Source organism: Camelus ferus, chromosome X (assembly GCF_009834535.1).
Source record: "Camelus ferus isolate YT-003-E chromosome X, BCGSAC_Cfer_1.0, whole genome shotgun sequence".
Taxonomy (NCBI): domain Eukaryota; kingdom Metazoa; phylum Chordata; class Mammalia; order Artiodactyla; family Camelidae; genus Camelus; species Camelus ferus.
The window spans coordinates 36,011,014-36,020,872 of record NC_045732.1 but is presented as its reverse complement, the minus strand read 5'-3'; the positions used below and the strand labels follow the sequence as shown (position 1 = coordinate 36,020,872).

At 35.4% G+C, this 9,859-nt stretch overlaps 1 long non-coding RNA gene across 1 annotated transcript; it reads left to right on the top strand.

Moving 5' to 3' along the window:
• Window positions 1-215: 215 nt before the first annotated feature.
• LOC116662059 lies at window positions 216-2,534 on the top strand. The gene is made up of 2 exons (XR_004318040.1): window positions 216-664; window positions 772-2,534. It is a non-coding gene; the product is annotated as an uncharacterized LOC116662059 (long non-coding RNA).
• Window positions 2,535-9,859: the final 7,325 nt, after the last annotated feature.

The window sequence follows — 9,859 nt, the reverse complement described above, 5'->3', positions numbered from 1 at the left end:
TGCTTTTTTTGCAGTTTTCTGGTGTTTTAGACATTTGGTAAAAATACTCTATCATCTTCAGTTTATAGGGGAAACAGTATATTTTTACTGCAACTTACTTGCCCTATGTGCAGCATCACTAGATTACCCAAAGTTAAAATGGCATCAAGTGAACAAAAATGCTCCAAGGGCACAATGAAATGGTAGATTGGATTTTTGGTTTGCTTGCTCATTTGTCTTTCTTTTATATATATATATCTATATATATCTGTATATACACAAATATATATAAATGTATATGTATTTTTATAAATATATAAATAAATATATATATTTTTACATTTTACTGCAAAAACACACCAGTCAATTGTAGATTTCCTCACAAACAAGCATGCACGCTAAAAGGTCAAGGATTGTCATCTTTTTTTGTTTGCTGCTGGATTTTGAGCCCCTGATAAGACTTTCTAGCACTTTCTATTACTTAGTCAGTATATGTGTAAGTAAATCAGCCTAGAGGTTGGTTTAAACTTCATTCATGGGATTATTGTCCGAATGTCACTAAAAGAAGATAAGCGGTTGAAATCTCTTGATACCATTTCCATGTCAGTTTCCAGAATTGACGTCTTCTCTTTCCTTCCACAGAGCCCTTTACCAGGAGGCTGCGGATCCTCCGGCTGCTGGATGTGTAGGTACCCTCAATGGCTCAGTAGCCAGTGTAGATCCTGTCTTTGGTAATCAGTAGCTACATCTGGCTACTGGGTCTCTGATGGCATCTTCTACCTTCCGTTACAGCGTCCTGAGTGCAGCGATTGGAGAGTCCTCAGTAATGCAAGCTTTACCTTGATTTACACAGAACATACACCCACCCAGAGTTAAGTTCTGGGGTGATGAGTCTTCTGTTATTAGATGGAGTGGGGGACCGTCAAGGTCTTGTGAATAACGAGATGTATTTGATTTCAACACCACAAATGGAAGGAATCTGTATTATTTTATCCATGGATTGTTTGTCTCTTTTTTTTTTCCCTCTCTCTGCCCCCTGTGGAAGGTATCATTTGGTCACAAAACTATCCTCCTGTCTGTCTGTCTGTCTGTCTATTTATCTGTCGATCTATAAATCAAGCATTTGGTTACAAAACTATCTACATTTATCTATCTATCTATCAATCATCTACCTACCTACCTACCTGTCTTATATGTCCATCTATCTTATCCATCTATCCATCCATCCATCCATTTATTCTCTTCATTTCTTGACTTTTAAATGGGCATTCTCAAAATAACGTGGTGATTTCAGTTTAAGGACATTTCACTTGTCGTAAATACATCCCAGCAGTGCATTGTGACTTGTGCTTGTCCTTTTCCCATGGTAGAGAATTTGAAAGCCAGAAATCTCAAATGCAAGCAGGCAAGTGATGTGGAAATCATATGTGGGAAGACTGGACAGGCCCGACGTCCAGGTCTGGGGCATGAACCTGGCATACAATGTAGATTTCTGTGTTTGATGGGCAACAGCTACATTGTCTGCTGGGTTTCAGGCTACCTGGAAACATGTGCTTCATGGCGGTTTCATCAATGCTTCACCTGTACTGTTTTGGAATAACTTTTCTAGGAGGCATAATGATCCGTGGGCTCTATCATTGGACAAAATGCAGAGAAAGAACCCCAGGAGGGCTGATCACCATAGCAAACACTGATTTTATTATGATTTTACCCAAGATGGTCAAATATCAGCCCAGGAAACTCAATGAATTGGACCCAAGGTGTAATGCTGTCTTTCCTTCTCTCTGCCTCAGCTCTCAAGGATGGGTCACTCACATGTTGTTATTAATTATTGTTTGGGTTTCTGTCCATATTTCCTATGGGCCTAACCACAATGCCCGGCTCCCTCACCATCCATTCCTCCTCGTTTTGGCTTCTTGCCCACCTACGGGGGCCTGGTTTATTTTTGTTCTGTCTTCACCACAGACAGCCCCATCATTTTTGTGAGTGATTCTCAGTCTCACCAAAATCCATCTCTCACTCTGCCCAGCATCGAATCCCATCATTTGCTCCCTGAAGTGAACTCTAGAATTGAGGGAAACTGGATTTTTCTTTCTTTTTTTTTTTTTTTTATTTTACCACTGTTCCCCATCTCTTACGAGACCAGAAGTAAAGTAGCTTTCTTATAGAATGACAGAGAACTTGTGAAGAGAAACCACCAGTCTGCAGGAGTAAAGGAAGAAAAGAATGATGGAAAATCAGTTTACATCTCTAAACACTAAAAAAAAAAAAAAAAAAGAAAGAAAAAATCAAGCTAAACCCTCAATTTTTTAATAATAAAAAGAATATGACTTTTAAAAGAGAAGTTATAAACCCTTGGTTGTATGAACTGGAGACTTTTCAGTAAGAAATCATGTCTTTTACATGAATATGAATTAACAGATTTAAAGTTGAAAATGAATGTAAGGAACGCAAGCAAAGTCTGCATGTAATAGCCGATGGTAATGATATAATGTATTTTGTCACTCCCTGCTGAATTCAATAAAAATAAAGCTAATGACTTGGAGCTTTTAAAAGACTCTACTTTTTTTTTTTTTTTTTTTTTTTGGCGTGTGTGTGCTTCTTGGCTTTCTGTCCACCAGTCAGTTCCATCATCTGTTCTGTAGCTGTCACTGGCCTCTGTCGTTACGTGGTCAGGTTTTCATTTCCCTCTCAAGTCTGATAGACCAGTGTTGAATTGATCCTCAAAAGCAAGAATAAAGGTGCAAATGACTAGGGGGTATTTTCTCACTTTTTCTCAACTCTCACTCTGTGGGACCCAGGAAGGGATGGACATGGGTATGATGGCTCTTCTAAAAGAGTCGCAGCATCCTGGCTATATTCTTATTTTTTTTAACTTACCATTTTGAAACAATTTCAGACTTGAAAAAAGTTACCAAAGATGATACAAAGACAATGCTGGTGGGAGTTTAAAATGGTGCAGCTATTTTGGGAAAGTTTGGCAGCTCCTCAGAAAGTTAAACAGAGTTACCATATCTATGACCAAGCTCTTCCACTCCTGGGTATACACCCCAAAGAATTGAAGAGAGGTACTTAAGCAAATACACGTACACACACGTTCACAGCAGCACTGTTCCTAGTCATAATAGCCAAAAGGTGGAAACAACCCAAATGCCCATCAACAGATGAACAGATAAACAAAAGGTGATCTAGCCATATGATGGAATATTATTCAGCCATAAAAAGGAATGAAGTCCTGATAGCTGCCACAACATTGAATGAAACTTGAAAACACTAAGTGAAAGCAGCCAGACAAAGCAGGCCAAATATTGTATGATTCCATTTGCATGAAATGACCAGAATCTGCAAGTTTAGAGAGACAGATAGTGGTTGCCAGGGGCTAGCAGAGGGAGGGAGTGGGGAGTGCTGATGGGTAGAAGGGTTCTCTTTGGGGTGATGAAAATGTCCTAGAATTAATGTTCCAGTGATGGTTACACAACTTTGTGACTATATTAAAGACAAATGAATTGCACGCTTCCAAAGGATGAACTTTATGATATGTGAATTATATCTCAAAAGATACAGAGAGTGCTCACATACTACTTCTTATCAATTCCCCAGGTATTAACATCTCATGTAACTAACAAAATCAGTAAATTAACATCGATAGGCTAATATACTCTGGATGCCTCATTCAGCTTTCATCACATGTCTCACTGTTGTCCTATTTCTGTTTCAAGATCCAATCTAAGATGCTGTGTTTAGTTGTCCTGTCTCTAGTCTCCTTTAACCCAGAACAGTTCCTCAGCCTCCCTTTGTCTTTTGTGACTTTTGCCACTTTTGAAGAATACAAGCCAGTTATTTTGTAGGCTGTCCCTCAGTTGGATATCTCTGATGGTTCCTTCTGCTTAAATTCGGGTTCCACATGTTTGACAAGAATACCACGCAAATGACATAGTGTCATTCGTAGTGTGTCGTATCAGAAGGCACATTATGTTGGTTTGTCCCACTACTGGTGATGTTAACGATCATTTGGTTAAGTTGGTGTCTGATCCTGGCTATTTTCATTTTTCTTTCTTGCTTTAAAAAAATTTCCTTCTATCACCATCCTGTACTCCCATTTTCCTTCATTCCCCACCCAAGTTAGCTATGTTTAATACACATCATTTCATTTTTATATATTCTTGAAAAGACATCTTGTTTTTGGCATTCAGATATTTTTAATTTACACGAGTGGTACTGTCTTATACCTCATTCTGGTTTTTTTTTTTTTACTTTTTTAAAGTTAGGCACTATGTTTTCATGGTCAGTCTACGTTGCTGTCTAATTTGTTGCTTCTAATTCTGCATAGTACTCCATGGAGTTGCAACTACCACAGTTCATCTATGCCATTTCCAGTGATGGACCCCAAATGGGAACCAATTCCTTGTCACCACAAATAACGTTGTAATTAACATTCTAATACATGTCTCCTGGATGTGTGTAGGGAATTATTTGGAATATATGGTGAGGAGTGGAGTTGTTGAGTCATAATAGATAAACACACACACACACACACACACACACATTCACACACAACATACACCTCAGAATGGTCTGATCGGTCTATGCTCCAGACATCAGTGAGTGAGACATCCTATGCTTATCTCTGCCAATAATTGATTCAGTGAAGATGTTTTTGCCGGTCTAAAAGGTGTCAAGTGGGGGGAGGGTATAGTGGGTGAGCACGTGATTAGCATGCACAGGGTCCTGGGTTCAATCCCCAGCATCTCCATTTAAATAAATGAATAAATAAACGTACCCTCCTCCCCCCAAAAAACCCCAAAAGGTGACATCTTGTTTTAATTTGCATTTCTCTAGTTACTAAGGATTATGAACATCTTGTCATATGCATTTGAGCTTTGGGAGTTTTGCATCATTCTCCAGTCCATATCTTTTCCCATTTTTTAACTTTTAAAATTCTGAAATGTAGTGCACAGATGGGAAAATGCATATAAAGTAAATGAACAATTCACTGAGTGGATCTGTGTAACCGTCACTCTGGTCAAGAAATGGAAAATTGCTTGTACCCCTAGAAACACTATTCCTGTGTGTCTAGCCCAGCCACTATCCCTCCCCCTCCCCAAAGGAAACTCCTCCCCTAAAATCAAAAATTTTAGCTTAGTTTTGCTTGTTAATGCAATTTCTATAAATGGAACTATATAGTACATAATATTTTGTGTTTGACTTACGTTTCTCAAAAAGTGTGAGATTTCTCCATGCTTCATGAAGAGGTGTAGTTTGTTCATTTTCATTGCTGCACCTTAATCTACATTAATAAACATTTGGGTATTTCCATTTGTGTGTGCTTGTGAATAACCTTGCAATGAAAGTTCTTTCACTTATAGCCTGTTGGCAGATAGACACTCATTCTGTTGGAATATACCTGGGCGAAGAAGTGTTAGGTCCTAGTGTTTGGATAAGTCAACTTTAGTAGGTTATGTGGTGATTGTTACAGTTTATACTTTCCCACCAACCACGTATCGGAATTCCTGTTGCTCCACATCCTCACCGACACATTATTGTAAATCTTCTTAATTTTAAGAATTAAAATTCTGCTAAGTATTTAGTGGTATTTATGGTGTATTTAATATGATGATTAATAAGGTTGAGCCCCCTTTTATATGATTATTGGCCATTTACATACCCAATTTGGTACAGAGTGCCTGTTCAAATCTCTTGCTCATTTTTATATTGGGTTGGGTTACTTGTTGACTTGTAGGAATTCTTCATCTATCCTGGATGTAAGCTTTTTGTTATTTTCTTCCAAATATATTTTACTCTGATTTCCCTTTCATTTTCTCCACTTCAATGATCAAAAATTCTTAATGTAATCCAATCTATCAATCCTTTCTTTCATAATAAGTACTGGGTTTTTTGTGTACCCTGTTAAAATCTTCCCCTATTCAAATTTTTTTTTTTTATTGTTTTGCCTTTCACATTTAAATCAACGATTCTCCTGGAATTGCATTTTGTAAATTGGGTGTGTTAGACATCAGATTTCACTTTTTAATATAGGGCTATACAACTTACCCAACATTGTTTGTCGAAAAGACTTTCCCCGCTGCTCTGCAGTGCCACATTTAAGTCAACTGTCCATATATGTAAGTATGTAGATACCTATTTTATTGGTCTATTTGAGTATTCTTGTGCCAATACCACATTGCCTTTATTACTAAACTATATAAGTTTTGATATCCACTAGAGTTGTTCTTTGCTATTGCTTGGGATCTTTATTTTAGCATCTTGCATTTGTGTTATAAAATTTCAAAATCCTTTGTCAATTTTGACAAAAAAGTTAGGATTTTAATTGGAATTGTAGTTAACCAATTTTGGGAGAATAGACATTTTTACTTTATTGGGGCTTCTGATACATGAATATTGGGATCTCTCCATTGGTTTAGGTCTTCTTTATTTTCTTACAGTGTTTCATAATTTTCCATGTGGAGCTCTTGTAAATCATATGTTAGATGCATAGGTATCTGATCTTTTTTGATGCAGTGATAAGTGCACTTTGTGATGGATTGTTGTTGGTATATAAAAATGCAGCGTTTGTGTTCGTTTGTTTTGTTTTTACTTTGTATCCAGCAACTTTGCTAAATTTATTTGTGAATTCCAAGATTAACTGTAGATTCTTTCGAAGATTTCTTTGTGAATAAGTTTTCTTTCTACTTTCTTTCTATATTTCTTATTTATTTTTGTTTAGTAGTACAGTGTTGACTAGAAGAAGAGTAGATAGAGGGCATCCTTTTCTTAGTATCAAAAGGAAAGCTTTCAACATTTCACCAGTAAGTATGATGTTTACTATAGTTTCTTTGTAGAGTAGACATCTTTTAAGGCAGTTTATCTCTCCTCTAAGGTGGGTAAGAGTTTTTGTCATGAGAAGATAGTGAATTTTATCAAATGCTTTTTCTACATTTATTAAGATGACCATCTAATTCTTGTCTCCTTTGTTTAGTTAATGTGGTGAGTTACATTAATTTTTAAAAATCACCTTTAATAAGATAATTTACATGTGTTAAAATGAAATCATTTTAAGTATAGAGTTCAAAGAGTTTTGGTTAATGTATATACCCATAACAGTCATTACAATCAAGATACAAAGCATTCTGTTATCCCCAAAATATCCTTTGTACTTCTTTTAAGTCAATTCCCATCCTTGCCACCACATAAGGCACACACTGACCTGCTTTCTATCACTGTAGGTTGTGTTGCCTTTTCTAGAGATTTATGTAAATGGAATTATACAATATGCAGCCTTTTATTTATTTTTTTTATTTTTCAAATTTTACTTTGATCATTTTTATGTAGGTATGATTTATTTATTTTTAATATGTAGCCTTTTGAGTTAAGCTTTTTTCACTTGGAATAATGTTTCTGAGATTCATTTGTGTTGCATGTATCGGTAGTTTATTCCTTTTTTTTGCTGAGTACTATTCTACTGTATGAATATCATACAATTTGTCTTTTCATCTGTGGATGGATGTTTGGGTTATTATCAGTTTTTTACTATTATATTATTATTTTTTTTTATCGAGCCATAGTCAGTTTCCAATTTTGTGTCAGTTTCCAATGTTGTGTCAGTTTCCTTTGTAGAACACAATTTTTCAGTTATACCTGAACATACATATATTGTTACTTTTTTTCTCTATAAGCTACACAATATCTTGTATATATTTCCCTGTGCTATACAGTATAATCTTGTTTATCTATTCTGCATATGCCTGTTAGTATCTACAAATTTTGAACTCCCAGTCTGTCCCTTCCCACCCCCCTCCCCCTTGGCAACCACAAGTTTGTATTCTATGTCTATGACTCTGTTTCTGTTTTGTATTTATGTTCATTAGTTTTTTACTATTATAAATAAAGCTTTTATGAATAGTTAATGAATATTCAATCTTTGTATGGGCACATGTTTTCTCTTGGGAAAATACCTATGAGGCACAGGTAGTTGTAATTTTAATTTTATAATTTTATAAGAAACTGATAAATTGTTTTCCAAAGTGATTGTATCATTTATGTGCTCACCTACAATTTATGGGAGTTTCATTAGCGTTACATTCTTGCTAACCCTTGGTAGTGTCAGTCCTTTTTAATTTTAGCTACACTAAAATTTGAATAGTATTTCATTATGGTTTTAAACTGCACTAATGATGCACTAATAATAGTTTTAAATTGCAGTAATAATGACTAAAGCAATTGACTTTCTTTTCATGTGTTTATCTGCCATTCATATATCTTCTTTGGTTAAATATTTCTTTATTTTTTGCTCATTCTTAATTGGATTGTTTGTCTTCTCATTACTGGGTTTTAAGAGTTCTTTGTATATTCTAGGTAGATCTTTTATTAAATACCTGTTTTGCTGATTTCTTCTCCCAGTCTGTTGAGTGCCTTTTCATTTTCTTAAGAGAATTGTTCAGAGAACAAAAGATTTTAATTTTGACATCTAATTTATGCGTTTCCTTTTAAGATTATCTTGCTTTTATGGCCTGTTGAAGAACTCTTTGCCTCTCCCATTGTCAGGAAAATTTTTCATTATGTTTTCTTACAGAATATTCATACTTTTAGCTTTTATATTTAGGTTTATGATACATTTCTGACTACGTTTTGTGTGTGGTGTGTAGTAAAGGTCAAAGTTCTTTTTTTCCATGTAGATTTCCAATTTTTTTGAGCATCATTTGCTGAAAAGATTATCCTATCCCTAATTAATTACTTTGTCCTCATTTTTAAAAAAATCAATTAACTGTACATGGGTGAGTCTATTTCTATGTTTTCGATTCTGTTCTGTTGACAGGTACATCTATTTTCCTGTCGATAGCACAATGTCTTGGTAACTGAAGCTGTATTGTAAGACTTGAAGTCAGTAGTGTATGTCCATCAACTTTATTCTTCTTTTTCAAATCTCATTTGGTTATTTTAGATCCTTTGCATTTTCATATACATTTCAGAATCATCTTTTTAATTTCTATAAAACAACCTAGTGGGAGATTGGGATTACATAAAATCTGTAGATATATTTGGGGAGAATTATTATCTTTACAATGTTGAGTCTTTTGATCTGTGAACATGGTGTGTATAAATGTGTGTGTGTGTGTGTGTCTGTGTATCCTTTTATTTAGGGCTTTGAGATTTTTTCTCAGCAATGACTTATATTTTGCAGAGTAGTGATCTTGTCCATATTTTGTTAAATTTATTCCAAGTCTTTTATGTTTTTTCAATGCTATTGAAACTGGTCTTTTTAATATCAGTTTCCAATTCTGCATTCTACATACATAGAAATACAATTGATTTTTGTATCCTGTGACATTGCTAAACTTACATATTTGTCCTAGTCTGTCTGGGCTGCTATAACAGGAGACCATAGACTGTGTGGTTTATAAACAACAGAAATCTACTTCTTACAGTCCTAAAGGCTGAGACATCCAAGATCAAGGCACTGGCAGGTTTGGTGTCTGGTGAGGGTCTGCTTCCCAAAGGGGATGAGGGAGCTCCCCAAGGTCTCATTCTATAAGGATACTAACCTCCTTCATAAGGGCTCCACCCACAGGACCTCATCACCTCCCAGAGGTCCTACCTTCTAATACCATCCCACTGGGGTTTAAGATTTCAATATGAATTTTGGAGGGACACAGACATTCAGTCCCTTGCAGTATTCTTGTAGCTTTTTGTAGATACCTCAGGATATTTTTTTTTCAAACATGGTCATGTTATCAGTGCATGAAGTCAGTTTTACTTTCCTATATATATATATATATCTTTATTTCTTGTCTTATTATCCTGGGTAAGGCTTCAAGTACAATGTTAAATAGAAGTTGTGAGAACAAACATACTTCTCTTTTCTCTTTCTTATTTTTTTCTACCA